Below are 22,200 nucleotides of genomic sequence, written 5' to 3' on the forward strand. Positions count from 1 at the left end.
GATGTCGTCAGCACAGGCCTCGCATTTACCTCAGCATCATGGATCACTTTCTCCAGGGCCAGGTTAAAGAGGACGCATGATAGGGCATCCCATTGTCTTGTGAGTGATCCTGCTGCTTTTATCTGGCCTCGCACATTGGTCAGGGTCAGCCTAGTCAGTCTTACCTATTTCGTTGGGATACCGAATTCCCTCATGATATCATAGGCGACTTTGAAGTCGATGAAAAGATTGTGCAACTGATGACCATATTCCAATAGTTTTTCCACCGTTTGCCGCAGAGAGAAAATATAATTTGTTGCTAATTTGCCTGGAGTGAAGCCTCTTAGGTATAGGCCAATGATTTTCTGGGGGTATGGGGCTATCTGGCCTAGCAAGGTAGGGAAGAATATCTTTTAGATGGTACTCAACAACGTGATACCTCTATAATTGCTGCACTGCGTGATAACTCCCTTTTTATGTATGAACCAGAAAATGCATCGTTGTCAGTCATCAGGCATTGATTCGCTGTCCCACACTTAGCGCATCTGTTGTTGATCTGCTTGGTGTAGTTGGTCGCCGCCATATTTAACCAGTTCGGCTGTAATTCCATCGGCTCTTGCCGGCGCATGATTTTTAAGCAGGTGGATTGCACGGACTGTTTCTTCTATGTTTGGGGGTGACAGTATTTGTCCGTCACCGTCTATTGCGGGACCTCCAACTCGCCTATATTCTGGTTGTTAAGCAGTTCATCAAAATACTCAACCCATCGCTCTAATGTCTCCATTCTGTCGGAAAACGAAAGGATTCATCCTGCTGACTTGTTGGTAAAACTTCCGCGCCTGGTGCGGTTGTCCCCTGCACTTTTTCGAATTCACATACTTCTTTGTTCTCCCAGGCTTCCTTTTTCTGTCTGCGAAGTCGCTTCTCTACTCGACGGAGTTCGTGATAGGCCTCTGCGCGGGCCTACGGTCTTTGAGAGTGCAACATTGGCTGTTATGCAGCCTTCTGTCGTTCCGTTGCTAGCTTACATTCATCTTCCAACCAGTCATGACTTTTTTGCGACTGGGACCAAGTATATTTTTGGCCGTATCAATGACAACGTTCTTCAAGTGGTTGTGATCATCATCATTTCTGGATGCTTCATCTCCAGGACATCTGTTAGCTGCGGTTTTTCCGGCATCCATTTCCCCCTTGCATGCGTTATGGAGGGCTGTGTTGTGGACGACTTCAGTTTTCACTCGTTCCTAATTGTCTGAGGGTATTATAGGTGGTGTTATAACTCAAACTCGGTAGACTATGCCAACGAGATAGTGATCCGAGTCTATTCGGTCCCCCTATATGTTTTGACATTCACCAAGGTTGAGAGGTGGCGGCGTGGTCAATTTGGTTGAAAGCGATCAACATCTGGAGATGTTTGTATATTTGTGGATCCACCAATCCTGATACTGCTTACTGAATAATCCGGAATCCGGCTTTGTCCCTACTTTACTGTTAAAATAGTCTTCCGTATATGTTTTCAAAGCCCAGCCGTTAACAGAAGGTTCCATTTTTTAGCTGATTAGGAAACCTATTCCGAACACATGGTTTATTGGATGACCGCTATAATATGTGGTGTAGTAGCTCTTCTCCAGGCCGCCGGTCCTGTCCAACGCATCTCTTGCAATGCTCTTACATCGGCTTTATATTGGACAGGGTATCGGTTAGCTGCGGAGCAACATTCAGTCTGTACAGGTAGCGCACGTTCCATGAGAAAATGCCCAAGTCGTTATTCTGTTTTCGCTGTCACATTAATCGTTGTGTTGTCAATCTAGCCTAGTCCTTCCGTAGCTTCATAGCGTCGGTTTTTTGTACAACTTGTCCCGTTTTTGTTCACGGGAGACTCGCTTTCATCATTCTCCGTCTCCAGTTTTTCATTAGGAAAGAACTCCCAGAGATCACCACGTGGAAAGTTTGGCAGCAGAGTTGTTGGTGTTGGTTCAGCAGGAGTTTCCCAGGTTTTGTGCTCCATCGTGGATACTAACCCACGTTTCCCCCTGGAACCTATACTACCCTTTGACCGCTCCTACGACTCTGGTAGGTGCGATACAGTAAACAGGGTCTTAAGAGCGGGACTTCCGACCATATAAAATGGTGGGGCTCTCGAGAGTACTCGTCTCCCTCTTGCCACACTTACGACAATGTGCTTTTGTATTCTGGAAATCCAAGTGGTAGCAGACGGGAATATGACGTCGGGTTTTTCTACCGTAAGGCGCGCAATTATAATCTGGCACTCGGTTTGTGACAGACTTCTAACTGCAAGATTTTGGTCCATGTTCAGGAGCATCTCAATTGAACAGTGCAATCAAAGGAAGGTTCCTAAAGATGACATTGCGATCGTGATGGGTGATCTGATTGCCAATGTGCGGAAACACGGTCTTGACGACTGTAACGATGATGATAGAAGGTTCGTAGATTTCTGCAACTTCCTCCGCCTTGTCATTCGTGGCACATTTTTCGAGTACGAAATCTGCCATTAGGTCAGTTGGGTTTCAACTGATCGACACTGTACGAGCAATCAAATCGATAATTTCGTGATCAGCAGTATAATTAGACGTTGTCTTTTGGATCGGTCTGAAAAGGGATCAGGTTTGCTTACATTCGTTTCAGTGTTAATCCAGCACTTCCGGCAAGATTGGAGGACCTCGATTCCTAAGTTCAACATCAAACACTTGCATGATCCAGCTTTCGGTCGACAATGGGAGTGCTATCTTGCTGATCGAACGGCAGATATACAACGCCTAAAAATATGGATGATCATGGCTGCCATCAAAAATGCTCTTTTCTCGGATGCTGTAGTGCTCGTCGGCTACAGCGTCATAAAATCTGGCTGACTAGGGAATCGTGGAAGTAGATCGACGAACGAAAGGGGTTTAAGTCTCTATTTGACCGCTGTGACCGCACTAGGGAAAACTTTGCCTATGGTGGCAAATCTTTCGATGATCTGGTGAAGGACGTCAACGGTCGATTGTTCATCCGAGATGGCGAGCAACTGAAGTGGTGGAAAGAACACTTCATCACGGTTCTTAACCGTATTCCATTGGGTGAGGTTGCTCCTTTGTGCTCGGCTTGATGGTCTTCCCACAGAATTTATTATCGCTACATCTACAGTTACTGCAGATATGCTGCTTCCACTCGTAAGGAAATCTTGAGGTTTGGAGACCACTTCCAGAGAGTGAAAGGAAGATATGATTGTCAAGAGTGCCAAGAGGGGCACCCATTCTGAGTGTGACGATTGGACGGTATCTAATGGTCTCTGACGTTTCGAAGGTTATAGCTAAAATAATCCTGGAGAACGTCAAAGAACATCTCGAAAAGCTTGATTGACAGAGAATAGGCCGATTTCTTCTCCGCATCCCCCTGCATTGACCACATCAACACATGATTTGAGTCCATGTAGTTGTTTTTCCACGATGTCCCTCGTTCCCATTAGCGTATTGCCGAAATTATTGCATTCCTTGACTCCAGGCAATCTTTTCTTTTATTCAGGACAAATGATCGGGGGTTTTGAAAAATTGGAAGATTTTTGGTCACCATTGTTGGTACGAAAATTTGTCAGTTTTTCCTGTTTTCGAAGATGAATCGCAGTCGATGATTTTGTCAATTGCCTTTCCTGAACCGAAACAATCGAAATTGCGCGCTGTCGATCGAAGCATTCACCCAAAAATTAGATAAATTTGCACTTTTGGCATTGGTCTGACAAACCAATATTCAGGAAAGTATGGTTAGACTAACCTCATAAGACAAGTACTTCCAGACATGAAGCTCTTCATAGAACACAACCCATTGCCAAAGCATGTGCGGCGTTAATGTCTAGAAGATGCATATTCCCCAAAAAAGTTTCAATTACTGGTGGAATAGTGAACTGGCCAGCATTGAACCGACTTGCCATCGAGCTAGACGAACGGTTCAGCTGATGGTAGGTAGGGTTGATCAAAGACAAAGGAGCAGCTTATAAGGAGGATCTGGTTATCTAGCGGAGTAAGCAGGAATGTTTTAAGCAACTCTGAAAACCGTCTGCAGAATCGCAATGGGATGACTCAGAGGCTGTTCATCTCCGCATCTCCGGGCCCTACACTCTTTTTGAAAATCATCCAGAGGTTGTTCTTCCAACGACACTGATAGTTTCCAGCGACCTCTGAATGTGATGGAAATTTCAAATCCTCTGATTTGGTTGACCTTCAGTATGTCAGTATGTCGCCGAGAAATCCAAACAGGACCAGTTCGATGCAGTGTTCGAAGAGTGCATGTCCGGAAGAATATATCCTGTATCACGGAAGCAGCAGAAACTGGTCCTGTTTCCTAAGTTTGGCAAACATCTAAATACACCATCCTCTTGTAGGCCCTTTGACACTATGGGAAAAATGTTAAAAAGGATAATCCATAATAAATTGATCTCTTATTTGTTGGAAGCCAAGGATGCCTTCCAGATCGGCAGTAAGGGTTCCGTTAAGGCAGATCTATCATTGATGCCATCAAATTGATTACTGCCAAAACTAAATTTTAAGAAGCACGTCGAGTATACTTGCGAAAAAGCATCCACCACGAGTATGGCTCTAGCAAAAAGTATGCCGAATGTAGGAGGACTGTGACATGCTTGCAGGCTGCTTACAGCCAGTGTGGTGAGGTGGAACGTGCTGTAGCAGTCCCATTTTAAGGAATAGCACTGCATGTTTTATGAACCGCACATCAATTGAGCGCGGCCTACAGAAAACTAGACTCAAGGGTGTGTCCTGCCGATTGAGGTCTATCAGCAGATGGCATCCGCAAGGAGACCACTTGAAAAAGAATCGTTAGACACGCAGATTGATCCATGCTATCGGGGTGTGCTGAAGAGAATGCATGGGAAGATCAAGTAAAATTTGATTAAATTTCTCACGTGTCATCGTCAGTTTTAAATTGGACACTATATTTTATTGTCCTGTTCTTCCAGTGACCGAAGTTCGTGGAAGAAAGTATGTAGAAACCAAGAGGAAACTTTATCACCGGACAACTTTGTCCGGAGAATGCTGACATGCCAAGAAAATTGAATTGCAGTCAACTCCATGATCGCAACGTTTCGAGTTAAACAGTGAAATGCAGAATAGTGCAGGAAACCGATGTTACGAACTCCGTGCACATCCCCTCCTGGCTGGCTCCACCCCCGAGATGTAATACTTAATGGTGGTCTCACAAGGCAGAGAAAGGATTCTGGGTGGTTTTAAGGGAAAAAATCCCACAGAATGGCGTGTCCAGGCCAGGGTCTTTTGAACATTCCCGTCTCCTTAAAAAGTGTCTCTTTAAAATTTCCACCTCCTCCTTTCTCTAATCCCGGCGATAACCTAAATGAAAATTGTCCTTCCAGTTGAATGCCTCACTTCCTACAAACGGTTCCTAGACGTCAGGGCTGAATTCTTCAATGGGATTCACTAAAGAAAAACCATTTGTTCATCTGAGGATCCGGAAAATCGGCATATTATACCTACAAAGCTTATAACCTTTTATTGAAGTGTTAAATCCTTTCAATTGAAAACAGGATGTAAGCATCCTTTAACATCTTTAAAATCACTCCACCCACGTGTCAACCTACACCCATCATTTCTACAGATAAAACCATAACAATTTCACAAAAAGTTTGACACATTTCCTTCTCAGTGACAAGACAGAAACCACCCATTTACCACGAGCCATGTATGATTGCTACTTACAAATGCTTCAAGGAGTCGAAAGGTAGTAAATTCTGAAAATTCCAATTGAATCAGACAAAATTCTTTTCTCCGTTGAAAGAAGGGTGGTTCGTGCCAGGGAATTATGGGGTTTAAAGTAACTTGTTCTTCAACACTTCGGAAAATGTGTGTAATGTATGTACTACAACCCCCGATGGATGAGTGAACATGGAGAAAGGAAGAGGGTGCGTGAGGATGCTTTTATGATAGTAGGAGGTTTGTTCCTTCTTGTTTTGAAAGAAGGATTAATATAGGTCACAAGTGAAATCGATTGTTCACTGCCAGATATCAGTATGGATTGATCCTTTGTGAGTTAACGATTTTATTTGAATGTCTGGAATTTTTGTATCTTTATATTGGATCTTTTGCAGAGAAATTGACAGATAATGCATTTCAGAAGGATCTTTAATTTCAGGTTAGTATAAAGAACAATACACCTACGTAACTTAAGTAATTTTAAAAATTTTATCGAAGCAAATGTTCAGTAAGCTCTAGTGGAAAGGTACAAGTACCATCTTAGGGTAGTCATAAGGGGTAAACTAAGTGATGCTCTGTTCAGCAAATACACTCAATCAGGGTAGCAAGAAAGATTTAATCAAGACCAACATCAACTTTAGTAACGATTTTGATACTTAGGCAAAAAAATTCAATCTCAAGTTGGCAGACCAGGGGGTCGCCCCAGGAGCACTTGGCGCAAAACAGTAGAGGATGAGTGCAAGCGTCTCGGAAAGTCCTGGAAGGAGTTAAAGCGTGTGAATCACAGGAATTATGTTGGGTTACATGGATGCCGACAAAGTTTTCGGGGTCCTTGGTAACTTTACAAATGTTTGGTTTGGAGCTGCAGCCATAAAATCAAAATTCTGGCGTTATTATAGTATTTTTTGAAAAAATATGCTCAATTTTAATCCCCATTGTCAATAATTCCCTATGACTAAAATATTGATAGTCTCATATCTAGTGAACCCAGAAAATCTTTGGCTCGCGTGCACCACAGCTTACTGCATATTAAACGATTTAATTGAACAAAAGTCTGCGGTTCGATTAAACCTTATCAGCGGAACAATGCATTACATTGAGCTTCACAGTAAACTATTTGTTTGCATTGTAAATCAATAGCCTGACAGACTGAATATATGCACATAAATTCTAATAAATGTGGGCACATAGAGACAAATCTAATCATGATGGAAAATAATCCACTAGACACCCTGGCAGGGATGGTCTGATTTATTCCTAATCAATTTTTAGAAAGTATTATATTGACTCCCGGGGCATGTTGCTCTACACTGTTAACCAAATCTTCCTACCCTCCCCCCGTGCACGATGGGGACGATCATACCTCAGTTCTCCTGGCAATTTGGTTCTACCATTTTGGCAAATGTCACCTCAAGGTTTCTCCTTTCGTCGGCAAATTTGGGCGCCAATCTATCTCTGTCGCACCATCAAGAGACACTTTCCTAAAATTATTTTGATCGAAAAGCTACGTCGCTCTCGATAGTATATGGCCTGTAGACTACATATGAAAGACAGAAGTAGTGCATGTCGTCCTAGAAACAAATGACACGGAATATAAACCAAGAGTTTAGGCTTCTCGGGGAGTCTTAGGAGGAACACAGGGAGACATTGCCAAAAATCGGCATAATAATAGCGGTGAATATAAATTGTTTAAGCGGTAATTGAAATACCCTTCAGCTAACCATAGAGCTTTCCGAGACGTCCGCACTCCTTCTCTACTGTTCTGCGCCAAGTGGTGATTCACTCGGACAACGAAAACGGATCTAGCGCTGCTGATGCGTGGCAAAACATCCAGTTTGGTGCTACCATCGTAAGTGTATAAATTAATCAACGCCTTCGATGCTGGACCCTGAATTCTTCTCTGATTTTACCTCGATGCAACATGTGACATTTTGGGCCATCATATGTCGCTCTAATAATAGCTATTAGTTTCTCCAGAATGTCCCTCCTGCGTAGAGCATACATTCACGCTGTCTAAAGCTTCCTCGAATTCGACCAAGAGTAGGAGAAACGAAGATCTTAGTTCTGCGGACTGCTTCAAAATGATCCGTAAAGTTTTGATGTGCTGGAGGATCCAGAGGGAAACCAACCAGCTTCCTGTCAATCACACTTTTGAGATGTTCTTTCATGTGTTTCACGATTATTTTAGCTGTTATCTTTGCGAAGACAATGCGCAATTGTCACATCCAAAAGGGGTCCCATTTTTTGGCATCTTAATCCTTCTTCCAATCTCTGAAAATGGTTTCCAATTCCCAGGATTTCCGTACGAGGTGCAGCCATAACCGGAGCATCTGTAGAGAGACCATCAAGCCCAGCCGCTTTGCTCCGTTTGGGTACATTAATGGCCGAAATGATTTTCCTTCTAATTGGAGGAACACTCCTAATCCGTAGATTATGGTGACTAGCCATTTAATACCCAAGAGGAGGAACTTCACCGGATGAGATACAAGGCAGGACCTTGAGGAAATATTGCTGTCATCTCTCCAACTAGTTACCTCGTGGATGATGAGTCGACCGTTAATGTCCTTCGGTATAAACTTCTGAAATCATTGTATTTTGCGGCATCTTCCACTTCCTTGATGAGTGCCAGAACAAATTCTCTTTTGTCACACTACGTATACTACGCTGAAATTTTCCAGATTTTGCTCGGTATCAGAGTTCGAGCGCGTCACCCTCATAATCACTTGCAGCGGTCAATATCGTTCGTCGTTCTGGTTCCATGATTCAGCAGCCAGCCAGATCTGATGACGCCGTTAAACGTGGCCGTAATCGAAAAAATAGCATTTTCGATGGCGGCCCAATGCTCATCCATATTGTCACGCAAACTATTCAGTGTATCTGCCGTCTGATCAGCAAGATAACTTTCGCACTGTCAAGTGACAGCTGAACCATATAAACGGTGGACATTGAACTTAGAGGGTCACAGCTCTCGAGCCCTCTGAGTAGTGGCGGACGCAAAACGCAAGTGGAAGTAAGCGACCATCAGACGGTGATACCTTTCAAGGCCTATGTCAGCGCTCTCTTGTAGCGCACATCCAGGTAACAACTGCTAAATCTACTACTGATCGCGAAATACGGTTGTACGGTTTCGATCAGTTGAAACCCAACTGACCTTATGGCAGAATCTTTTCTGGAACAATGTGCCACCAATGACGAGGCGGTGGAAGTTGCAGAAATCAACAAACCTTGAACAATTACCACTACGGTCGCCAATACCGTGTTTTCCCATCACACGCTCGAGCAAGGTGTTGTCAGAGTCCAACTTCGCATTCAGGACGCCTATCTTGATTACAGTGTCACCTTTAGGAGGCCTCTCCTGAACGGCGGGCAATTACTCGTAGAAAGCATCCATTTCCACTATATTCGAAATCACGGTTGGTTCATAGTACTAAAAGTTCCAACCAATCTGGATTCTCAATTCAACGATTCACTTCGGATACGGATTGATTCGAAGATCAGAATCAGAGCGCCGTCATGACGGGCACAGCGGTACTGGTATATACTGAATGCAGGCTCAGAGTTCACTATTGAACCCAAGAGTAACTATATTTGCGATATGGACACAACCCCAGCCACCATGAATCTTGCACAAAGGGGTCAACCGAAAGTAACCGAGAAGAGATTATATCCTCTAGGAATTCTCCTGGCACCTATACTTTCAGAGGGCCATCCCAGTTCGCATGGTACAGATTTCGTGACAAAAGCTACTTCAGATGAATCTTTTCAGACTGGCGTCTAACCGCCCTCCTCTTGTATGTGGGGAGAGCTCTTTCCAATGGGTTGACTGGACTACATCGTACTGTACAATTGTTAAAATTTCTAACCTGGACCGGAATTTTGCAGGCAGAAGTCGCTCAGAAATTGGTTTCCAGGTCAAGAAGGTCTGCCTTGTGATAGTCATCAAAGCCGGCCCGACACGGATTCGTATCTGCTACCACTTGGCTTTCCAGAGTACAAGAGCGTATTACCGCAAAAGTGAGAGGAGGACTCTGCAGAGATTCACCATTTTACTTCGCTTATGACCTGAATGTTATATCGTTAGAATTCTTACTCAAGTTGCAGAAAGCGAGCATTTTGAGGACCATTGTCGAGCAGTCTCCGCACAATCCGGAAACCAATACGACAAGAATACACTCGAAGTCGTCCATGCTTGTCGTAAGAGGCGACTAAAAAGGATAGAAATTTGTGAGCTAGTAACCAGCAAAATATGAAACACCAACAATGCCTTGGTTAGACACTGACCTCACGGCTACGACTTTTAGCTATCGTAAGTAATGATAATAATTGTAGAGATCGTGAAAAAAGCCGAAGATGTTGTGTTGACAATTCGAAGGGTGAATATCAGGTATTTCAAGAAAAAATCCTTGTGAAAAAATTGTACATGAGAAAGGTCGTTGGGTACCGGAAATATCAACCCATGAGGGAAAGCAAAACAAGTCGACATTTTGCAATAGACCGACGGCGAAAAAATTCAAAATATCCAAAAGTCGTCGGGGGGCACTGAAGGAATAATGATGGTGAAATACATATTTGGAAAGGGAAGCCACTATTATGGGCAGTGCAAATAAGAAGATTGCGGGAGTCCATCAAGGAAACAAGGCAGGATACCGAAAGCTGGGCACTTCGGGTATAAAGGTTTTGTGTCCATCTTATGTGGAGCGTAGGGCAAGGGGAAGATATATCAAGAAAACTGCGGTAGCATGTTGTTCATCGAAGACACTAGATAAGTAAATGTTCAAAGCAATAGTATTATAGGAGACGATGGAGAATGCAGAGGAAAAGGTGACATGGGCTGTTGAAAAAATGTAGAAAGGATGTGGCGCTTCCATGCCTCGTCGCACGGTGTTCAAGAAATGAATAACCAACTTCCATTGGAATTCTGAAAATGATGAGTGTCGTAAAATCTGCCTTAAAGCCAGGAGACATAGCCAATGTAGCAGGAACCGACCTCAGTCTGAAGAATTGGAAAAGAACTATTAACAGCAGTTTCTGGAAGCAACCCACTCTGGCTTATGTGACGGTGTGTCCAAGGAAGTCAAGGCAACGATCCAGGATAAATGCTCACCACCGATCACAAACCCTAATTTGCTGTCAGGTGTCGTTATTACTCTTTTCAGACAAGTCCCAAGTGAATGGAACTATCCAGGTAGACCCTGATGAAATTGTTGAGGTAACCGTAGAAGAGGTTCTTGATGCCGTGAAGAAGATTGCCGGAAAAAACTGTAGACATCGTGGGCATCTCGAATAAGTCGCTACCAATGACAGTTTAGACAGCTTCAAAGAAGGGATTTCCCCGCAAATTGGGAGCAGCAGAAGTTAGTGCTAATCTCGAAACCAAATAAGTTTTTTGGTGATACTTCGTCTGCTAGGCCAATACGCCAATTAAACGGGATTGACAAACTTTGCGAGCAGATCATCTAGAACAGGTTTGCACCGATCACAGGAAGGGAGGGTGGCCTCTCGAACATGCAGTTCAGATTCCGAAATGCGATATCTGATAACAATGCGATAAACACGGCAACGAAAGTTGTGAAAGCAGCAATGGAGCCAATAAATGCTTTCAATTCTGCAAACTGGTGTAAAATCATACAGACTTTAGCTAAATTAATCTCACCCAAATATCTGGTGCGCATCGTCATAAAGTTTCTACAGGAGAGGCGATTCAGTCGATGCACCTAAGAAGAAAAATTACCCCAGATGTAGTTTAACTGACGCCATGGAGAGATTAGCTACGGCCTAACCCAATTCCAATGTGGACTCGGAGGGAATCGCATACATTTGCACCCCTTTGGACGTGGCAACTCCCCTTATTGCTCGTCATGTGATATGATTCAAAAGGATGTTAAAAACGTGGTTTTTAGCCACACGCAGGAAGCTGGTCAAAATTGTCCCCGTGGCGCAGTTGTCACCGGAGAATATCTTGGACGACATGCTAGGTTCTACATTAGAGGCCGATGGGAAAATTAATGAAGGCGATTTACGATATGTTAAGGGTACAGGAACTTCGGAGGAAGATGATAAGCACCAACACTAGCCGCAGTTCGTAATTGATCTTGACCGCGATGTAATACCGAAACGGCAGTCCCGCGAGATATGCGAAGGAGAAAGAAGTAATTTTCGTCTCACATAACCGTATGACAGGAGCTAACAATAATAATAATTTTTGGCGTAACAATCCATATTGAATCAGACCTTGAAGTGTGTTAGAGCCCTTCATTCAAGACCATAACGATTTAACTCAGATACTCATTCACAGCTGAGTCGACTGGTATCCGACATCCAGTCATGATAACAAATCCCTCTACCACCAGTGAGATTTGAACTGTGGCCTTCTACTACATTAGCCCAGCGCTCTAACCACTTGAACCATCCGGACACGCAGGAGCTAAAGGCAGGTTTTAAACTTTTCCACCTTCCAACGACAAAGCAAAAGACAGACAGACACAAAATCATAATGAGCCGCAGCCAACTGAAGGCTGAAGTGTTTTTCATCAAGGCCACGTTTCGATAGCTGCCATTCAAGAAAGGGGGTAAGAACCACACGAACATCAACTCTGCTCAACAGATCGAGCTCCTGGTAACTTCTATTTCTTTACTTGGCTGGAAGAACACCTTTGTGGCACGAAATTTAGTGATAGCCAAGTAATGATGTTTTAACTTTATTATCATTACTTTTGGAGCACCCCGCGTATATTGGAGTAGGACATAGAAAGTGACCACTACTGTTACCCAAACAGCTCCAAGCAAAATACAGGTTACGATCCAACTGGTTGCGCGAAAAATATTATGTAGAGTGGGTTCTCCACATATTTTCGATTTATTGGTGTGTCGGTCTGTCGATGGCGCCTAGATGGGTTTTTTGTGTATGCGGTCGACGAACGGCGTACATGTGCGATGTTTTTCTTCCACCATACAAAATCAAGCAATTCAACGGGAGACGAATCTCCTGTATGTAATCTTCTTGCTCCAACCTGTGATAAATTCGTGTCTCCAGCGTGTCATCGGGGTATTCTGACGTGACTCAATAACTAACGAGGAACTTGGTCGACCTACGGGCTAGATACTTATGGACATATTGATCAGGAAGCTCAAGACGTCGGTCCATTTAAGGACTCACATCAATGTGTATACACTCCTTTTCAAAATTATAACCGCACGCAAAATTCTAAGTTCTATAGTTCTCGATATAGATGCAGCTGTCTAATTTTTTCAGCAGTTAGTGTAATAGTCTTTTGTTCGAAATATACCGACTAACGGTGTTAGTCGCAACCGTTCAAAAATATTTAACAGAAAACCGGTTTTGTGCTATTTCAAAAGTATAACCGCGCGCGACTGATACTGTTTGTAGGCTGCTGAAAAAACATATTTTTGTAAAATTGTTAGTTTCTTTTGATCGATTCTGCTCATTGATTAATTTTTTTTAAATATGCCACGAGGGGTTAAGCTTACCGATTATGAAAAAGGGCAAATTAGTGCCTTATTTAAAGAAGGTATATCAAAACGCGAAATAGCGTCAAGAATAGGCAGATCGGATCGAGTAGTTCGTAATTATTTAAATAATGTGGACAATTACGGTACTAAAAAGCGAAAAGGAAGACCTAGAGTGCTTTCCGATAGAGATCGACGTTCCATAAGCAAAGCGACTTCAAATTCCACGAACAGTTTAAGAGGCATAAGGAACGAATGTAAGCTTTCTGTATCGATTCCGACCATATGGCGGGAAATAAATCGAAATCCTAATCTCGTACGGGAAAAAATGAGGAAAGCACCACGATTACAGCAGCATCATAAGGATGCTCGACTGGAATTCCCCCGAAATAACATGTCACGACATTGGGATCAGGTATAACCTTTTTGTTGGCGGATGTTTTCAGCAAAATTATCTTTTATTTTTGATTAGGTAATTTTCTCTGATGAGAAAAAATTTAACTTAGATGGTCCGGATGGTTTTGATGGCTACTGGCGAGATTTGCGTAAGGAACCACGATATCTGTCTAGAAGGAATTTCGGAGGTGGAACAGTTATGGTCTGGGGAGCCATTTGTAGTAAAGGTACAGTGCGTCTAGCATTTACATCGGCGAGAATGAATAGCCAGGAGTACCAGAATGTTCTGCAGGATAATCTCCTTCCTTTTATAAACTCTTTTGAGGGCAATGAAGTAATTTTCCAGCAAGATAATGCCAGCGTACACGTAAGTAGGTCCACTAAAGCCTGGTTGGAAGCGAATTCCATAGCCACACTTGAATGGCCAGCCTGCTCACCAGACTTGAATCCTATAGAGAATGTCTGGGGATGGCTAGTCCGACAGATTTACTCCCAGGATAAAGAATATTCTTCTAGAAATGAGCTGAAAGAGGCCATTGAAAGAGCACGGCATGAGTTGACACCACAAATGCTCTCAAAATACATTCATTCGATGCCTAATCGAATCTTCGAAGTGATTAAAAAGGGAGGAAACACTATCGATTATTAAGCCATGAGTTAGGTCTGCCCATTATTGTTTTATTTATTTTTTATGTAACGAGGTAATTAATGCGGTTATAATTATGAAAAAGGACAATTTTACTTTTTTTCTCAATTTGTTATGTTTTTACACATTTTTTAAGCTTAATTGCTATTTTTAGGTTTCATTTTTGTTACATTATGTTTGTTTTTATACATTTTCGAATTTAATTTAAGTTTGGTTATTTTCACATCTTTTCATAATAAAAAAATTTACTCAGTAATCATGCGGTTATAATTTTGAAAAGGAGTGTATGCCAAACAAGTGTAGACCAGTATTTTTACCACTAAATACCTAGGCCGAGTATAAGTTCCTATGATATCTACGAATTGATTGACTCAGATGTAATTTGTCATGCCAATCCAAGCAAAAGCTAATTCGCAAACTACTTTTTCCTTGACCTAAAAACATTGTAAACTAGCATAAATGATATGAAAATTCAATGGTAACAAAGCTACTCGTACTATAGCATTGTTCATTTGCCCATGGAATATATGCGTGAACTCCAATCATCCCTTGTAATCATATGTAATTTGTATGTAAATATATATAATTTCCGTAAATTGTGATTCCTATGAATATCTGTTGCGTGCAGAATATCCATTCGAGCTATTTGTTTTTATTATCCGCTCGACTCTAGTATTTATCTTTTCTGCAGTACAGAATAATTGATAAGGCACACATATCGCTTTGTTTCCGATATTTTTGTTAAGGGTAAATTACTATTTGCAAATTCATTTGTATTATATCTAAGCATATGTTTGGACATACGCGAGCAATAAAATTGTAACTCTAAAAGTTAGATAAAAGCCTGGTCGAGTCTTACCTTTTTTCGGTCCCACCTCGCTTGCTTAGCTTTTTACCGCCTGAAAAGACAGAAAAAATGGAAAAAATAAATAAAATGGCAATATAAAATGCGAAAGAGTGTCATTGTGTTAAACAATTGTCTGACGAATTGTGTGTAACCATATGAACTTTTTTTACTTCCATTTCCAACGCCTGATTATTGTAAGCTGGTTTCATGGAGACGGAAAAGCCGCCAGCATTATTCATGGAGAATTTTTATTATTGTTTTGTTTCAACTTGAAAGTGAGATATGATAATTTTTAATGGGTTAATGAAATTTGTGTCAATATAGTCATCAGCCGGCTTAATAAGTTTTTTTGGAGAATATTGTACGCACGAGGGGTAATCATTCCTTTTTCCTAATTGTTTAAACAATTATGATTAGTAATTATTGCTTTTATGGCGAACTGTACTTGAGAGATTGTAAAAATTTTATTGAGGCACAACAATTGGGTCATGTGTCATTTTTGTAGTTTTTTGGAATTCTTCTTCAATTTTTTATGATTTGGGTTGCACAATTTAGTTGGTATCCAAATATTAAAAAGGCGGCACGTTGGCAATTTTCATGGTAATATTCATAATTTTAAAATGAGGAGTGGTATACTATGTATAGGTCAGTTTCAGAACTCAATAATTCGACATACCTGACATCACCCCTTAGTCCCAGAAGCTACAAGCGTTTACGAATAACCCTCATGAAAAATACCAGTTGATAATAATTCTTCAACCTTATTAATTGGAATATTTTTGTAAATACAGGCAGAGAAAGGCACGTGTTTTGAAGTGGCAGAAAGACCTATGAGTCAGCTACCAAGTGGACTTTATTGTCCTGTTTCAAGCTACCGAAAAAGTTCATAAAATTGACTGCAACATTTCCTCTTTTCTCCTATTATATAATATAGCGTTTGCCGTTCCTTTGGTCCATTCCCTGCATACCATCCCGAATTACAAATTAACATCGTTTCACCATCAATTTTTCACTTTAAGATTTTCCTCAAAAAAATCGGCAATCCTAACATCCCTGCAAATCTACAATTCCATTTAGTAAATATCCCATTCCATGAATTCTTTTCTGTTTTCTTTTCCTAATTGCATGCATAGGCAAGTCCCAACAACTACCTACCAAATCCTCATCAAAACACCGGAGGATTACGCTACCGCCAAGAAGGTCCTCGTGGAGAACAGTAATAAGTTCTTCACGGACACCCTTCCCTCGGATAAGACGACCAGCCTCATCCTACGAGGCCTCGATTCGAAGTTCTCCCCTCAGGAAATCGTCGAGTCTCAAGTACCCTGAGCGCGAAACCCTTTGCCATGACCTGGGCAAAGAACAACAACGTGAACCTCGACTTGTGGTTGGTCACCTTTGATGCAACCTTCAACGAGAAGCAGCTGCGCGAGGTGAAAGCTGTACAGCACATGGTTGTTTGCTTCGAACAAATCCATAATAAGCAAGTGCTGCAGTGCAAGAACTGCCAGCGCATCGGACACGCGGCAACCAACTGCCACCTCACCTACAGGTGCGTCAAATGTGACCAAGTACACGGCCCTGGCGAATGCGCCAAAACAGTTGAAGAGGCACCGAAATGTGTCAACTGCGGGGACAATGATCACCCCGCCAACTACCGGAAGTGCCCACGGTTCATCCAGGTGGTGGCAAGGAGGAACGCACAAAGACGTGCCCCTCCCTCCCGCCCTCTCCCCTCAACTACTTCCCGCCCCGCTCGTCGTCCCATCACGAACCCAGCCTTCACTCGTCCGTCCGTGTCATTCGCCGACGCCGCACGAAGCGGAACCTCTCCCCGGACATCCAACAACGTAGTCCAACCCACCACCATCTCCAATCCAGACTTCCTTGAGTTCCCCAGGAAATCGCAAGAATTCTTGCAGATGTTTAACTCAATGGGCGGTATCTTGGCATCCATTAATGGACGTTAAGATAATTGAGTTGAACATCAACTCAATCATCGGCCATGCCCGCAGACATGAGTTCGAGCTGTTCCTTGGCGAGCACAAACCCAATATGGTTCTCCTATGTGAAACTAGGTTGAACTATAGATACAATCCTTCCTTTCCCAACTTCAACCTCTTCCGGACTGACCGACCTCAGTCCAATCCTCAAGGCCGCGACACCTGTGGCGGAACGGCCGTCCTTATCTCCGACAAAATCCTAGTCACCCAAATCCACCCACCTCTGAACACCTTCAAATCCATCGAAATCTCACTGATCTCCTTCGAATCCCAATCAACTTCGGTCTTCGTTGCCTCTGTATACTGTCCCAAACAATCCCTCGACACCCACGACTTTCTCCGCATCAAATCCTTCTGCGCGTCCCTACACCCGTCTCCGGGTAAACAATTTTCCCTGATCATAGGTGGAGACCTCAACGGCAGACACCCGTCCTGGTTCGATGCACGGTCGAACCACAACGGGGATCAGCTCCACCTGTTCCTCACAACCTCAAATCCCAACATCAACCTAACCCATTTCAGTCCGGCACTCCCGACTTTCAACAAACCACACTACCATTCCTACCTAGACCACTTCCTGATTAGCAGCAACCTGGCTGTCATTCCCAACCCTAACACCTTTCCCTTCCTCTAAACGGTTCCCGGCATCAGCGACCACGATACCGTAATCCTCAACATGAAACTCCCGGACAGAGTAGTTCGGTCCACCCCACCCTCAGTTCTCAACTTCCAGCGTGCAAACTGGAAACATATCAACCTGGCCCTCAAAACTAAACTTCAACCTCTCCTACTCCCATCCAGCCGTACAGTTCCTAACGAGTCCATCGACCTGACAGTTCGTCAATACATCGAAGCAGTTCGGCAAGTATGCGACGAATTGATCCCTTCCCGTCCCTTAAATTACCGCAACCTAATCACCCTTCCCGACGATATCCTATCCGACATCCAATATAAAAAGACCCTCAGGCGGAGATTATTTAGGAATAAATACTCTCCGCAATCCTCCCACCTCCTCACCGAAATCCGCGAACTGAACAAGTCCATCCGCGAAAGAATCCTCACCCTATACACCCAATATCTCCACAACCGCCTCTCCAACACTGAGCTGAACCCTGGCACATACAGGGAACTCAGAAAGGCCTGCCTGCGTTTGGGCAAATCAGTCCAACAAAACGCGATCCTTCCCCAAAACATCCCACCCACAGAAAAAGTAAAAGTTATCGCAGACCACTTCCTGCAAGCTCACCACTGCACCCTCCACTTCCGTGAACCAAGTTTCGATAACGAGGTAAACGGAAAGATCTCCCAACTTCTAACCCACCCTTCCTTCCTCATTCCCCAACCCGCACAAAATCCCTTCACCCATGCCCTCGCCGACCCAAGTCAGCGAGAGAATATCCTCCCCATCCACTTTGTCACCCCAGACTCCGTCAGGGCGGCTATCGCCGCCTCCAAAAACAAAAAAACGGTGGGGCTTGACCATCGTCCTTAAGAAATGCGCCCCAAGCATTGCCCCCATTATGTCCTCCATCATCAACCACTGCCTTATCAACGCCCACTTCCCAGCAGATTGGAAGAGTGCTTGAATTGTTCCTATCCCCAAGAAAAACCAAAACCCACTAAATCCCGATAGCTACAGGCCTATCTCAATCCTCTCATCCTCCGCCAAGATTTTCGAGCGGATCATCAAAGTCACTATCGACGAGCACTGTGACTCCAATCATTCAATCCCACAATTCCAATTCGCCAACCGCCCCAAACACCATCACCTTCAACCACTTCGTCAACCACATCACCATCAACCAGTCAAGCATGCACTACTCGTACTCAAATCGGACGTCCTCCTCGGCCTCAACCGGAACGCTCCGACCATAGCATGTCTCCTCGACATAAAGAGGGCTTTCGACTCCGTATGGCAATACGGACTCGCATACAAGCTTTCTGAAGTCCGCCAGTTCCATCCGCACCTCTGCAAGCAAATTCTTAGCTTTCTTGATGGGCGGAAATCCCAAGTCCAACTCCGTGAACACCTCTCCTCCCCATATTCTAGCCCGGCTGGCATCCCTCAGGGGTCAGTCCTCTTCACTACCCTCTTTTTCCTGTTTACCGCAGACCTTCCTAAACCAACTCCACATCCAAATCCAATCCGCATCCTTCAATACGCAGATGAGCTCATCCTCTACACCTCCACCAGAAACATCCCTGCCGGTGAAGCCCGCCTGAATTCCTATTTGGACGAGCTCTACCGGTATTTCACCCGCTGGAAACTGTCCCTAAATCCACAAAAATACGAAACCATCGTATTCCGACAGTGATTGTGCCTGTTTCATGGGGATCGTACGTCAAAAATTCAGTTTTGTTTAAATTCAATCTGAGACCGTGTTGCATGAGGCGATCATTCCATTTTTGGACAAGTTGCTCGAGATCATTTTTGCTATCAGATGCTAGGAAAACATCATCTGCATAAAGCAGTGTGTAGGGCGCTGGACGTTGGATGTCCCGTGTGACGGTGTCCATAACAAGAACAAAGAAGAGGGGTGAGAGGGCGCTTCCTTGATGAACACCAACAGAGACACGAAGCGGTTTTGATACAGCATACCAGATGAGTTCGTGTGGTACACGGTCAAACGCTTTCTTTAGATCCAGAAAGGCAATGTAAAGAGGGCGATGCTTCTCACGGTGCTTCTCCATGAGTAACCGCGCAGCGTGTATTCCGTCAGTAGTTCCGCAGTTCTTGACAAATCCGGCTTGATTTACGGTTATTTCAACGATTTCGCGAATACGGTTGTCAAGAATGCGTTCAAAAATCTTCATGGTATGGGAAAGTAACCGGATCGGACGGTAATTTGAACATTCTGCTGGGCTACCTTTCTTTTTCCATATTGGAACAGTGGTACTTTCTTGCCAGTCAGATGGTGTTCTTCCTTCCTGAATAGCCCGGTTAAAGAATTCACTGAGCCACAGTGTTGGGTCCCAGCTTTTTGTTTTCCAGAGCTGAGATACGATGTCGTCAGGTCCTGCAGCTTTCCCCAATTTCCTTCGTTTTTTTGCCTCCTCGACTTCAATTGCGCTAACAGGTGGAAATGCTCCACGGGAATGATTATGAAAGTGCTCATTCTCCACTTCAGTTCTTCAGTTGAAATCTGCTCGAACTATTCTCGCCATCTATCCGTCGCGGCTTGACGGTTGGTAAGCAAAGTACCGTTCTTGTCATTAACGCAACATAACTATTTGATATCCGGTGTGCGTTCGTTTCGGCTTTTGGCAAGTCGATACAGATCTCTCTCTTGCCATCCCGAGTGCTCGGTTTATTGTAAAGATTTTTGTAATGGTTTGCTCGAGTGACAATGATTGCTTTGTTTTCTTCCCGGTTGGCAGTCTGGTTTGTTCTTGGCTTTATCGTCGAGAAACCGGTGGTAGAGACATTTCTTTTCCCGGATCTTCATTTCAACATCGCCATTCCAAGTATCTCGGCTAACGTACCGCTTTATTGACTTGTTGACCCCGAGGGTTGTAGAGGTCTCTTTGTGGATCGTGTCTTTTTAATGCGCGGCCAGTTCATTCCTCACGCTGTTTTATCGGTAGCTTAATTCGCAGGACGGCAATCAACGGCCGCTTTTGAGGTGGGAATGGCCTTGCAATCAGTGACAGTGGTAAAGTGTCTGCGTCTTATGAGAATATAGTCGATTTGCGTTTTACTGTTGCCACTATAAAATGTAGGAAGATGAGAGAATCGTTTGATGAACCATGTATTCATATGTACAAGGTCATGGGTGTCCGCAAAATCGATTATACCTTCGCTACCCTGATTGCGCGCCAAACCCCTTTTTATCGCGTTCGCGTTCTATGACCGGTAGTGCAACTTTAGCAGGCTGACTTGTTTAACACCACAACCATCTCAAGTGCAACTCCACTGTTCAGCGCATACGAAGCAGCCATGGACCAGTGGTCAACCCCGAGGCATCAATCAGCATGCGACAGACAGACAGACAGTGAAGCGATTTTGATAAGGTTTTGTTTAAGGTTTTGTGTTAAAAACTTCAATATAACGAGAACAAAGTTATGCCAACAATTGAGAAAATTATTACTTTCTCAGATCTTCTTTTCACTGACTCTACAAGTAGTTCGGTAACTTCTGCAGGAGCAGACTTCGGAATGTCTTTTATGTGATGCCTCAAGTCCTTTCTGCTCCTTACATCTCTTTGCGTGACTCCTTTTCGACGTCCGGTCACAACTGTTCTATCCGATAAGGAAGGGTCCTTTTGACATTAGAGAGGAGCCATTCCTTAGCTACAGTGACTGTTGTACTTTTGTCATGAGCTAACCTTGTATCAGATGCAAAGCCCAATATATGTAGTAGCCGTACTAGTTGTATGTCAAGGTAACCTACTTTAATAAGGCTTTCTTGGATTATATACAATGATTCTTGCCCTTTAGATACCATAACACTCCACAATATGATGCTACCACCGCCTGTTGAATTTAGGATCGTCGCAGAAAATACTGGTTTTCCAGAGATATTAAGAGACTCATAAGCATATTCAAGCCGTTTTTCAATATATCTTTGGGGAAAAAATAGCTTCTTCAATGGAGTGACCCTATATTCCCCACTGTGAAAAAAATGTGGAACGGTTTGGAAATTTACTATACCTTTATTCAAATATTCCTTGTTGGCCGACTATAAAAGATAATTAACCGCGGCTTGCGGTAACGAAGAGAAAGCTGTTGCATTGGACTAGTGGTGTGACGCGTTTTGATCACATTCGAAATGAGGATATCCGCGATCGATATGGGGTCGTACCAATCGTGGAAAAGCTGCGAGAGAGGCATCTTCGATGGTATGGTCACGTAATTCACTTGCCAAGATTGGTCTGAATATCGAAGTTGATGGTAAGCGACCGAAAGGCCGGGCGAAACAACGATGGTTTGATACATTGGATGGGGATTTAAAAGCCTCGCGATTGCAACCAGATCAGACATTTGAATGGCGAAACCGGTCACGACGGGCCAACCCCGCTTGTGAGCGGGACAATGGCTGAAGAAAAAGAAAAAGATGAAGCAATTGTTTTGGAGTTGTTCCTTACGTCTAGCAAAATTTATCGTTTTATTTGCTCCGACAAGATTTTTGCAGATGGATCATCACTT

General features: G+C 43.5%; 1 protein-coding gene across 6 annotated transcripts in view; it reads right to left on the reverse strand.

The window, feature by feature from the left end:
* Window positions 1-22,200, reverse strand: part of LOC119649403 (guanylate cyclase 32E) — a 232,404-nt gene that overhangs the window by 78,887 nt on the left and 131,317 nt on the right. For all 6 annotated transcript variants that reach the window (XM_038051527.1, XM_038051529.1, XM_038051530.1 and 3 more), the window contains one exon: window positions 15,065-15,104. The gene's annotated coding sequence lies outside the window, so the exon portion shown is untranslated. The remainder of the gene's footprint in view (window positions 1-15,064; window positions 15,105-22,200) is intronic.

Source organism: Hermetia illucens, chromosome 2 (genome assembly GCF_905115235.1).
Source record: "Hermetia illucens chromosome 2, iHerIll2.2.curated.20191125, whole genome shotgun sequence".
NCBI lineage: Eukaryota > Metazoa > Arthropoda > Insecta > Diptera > Stratiomyidae > Hermetia > Hermetia illucens.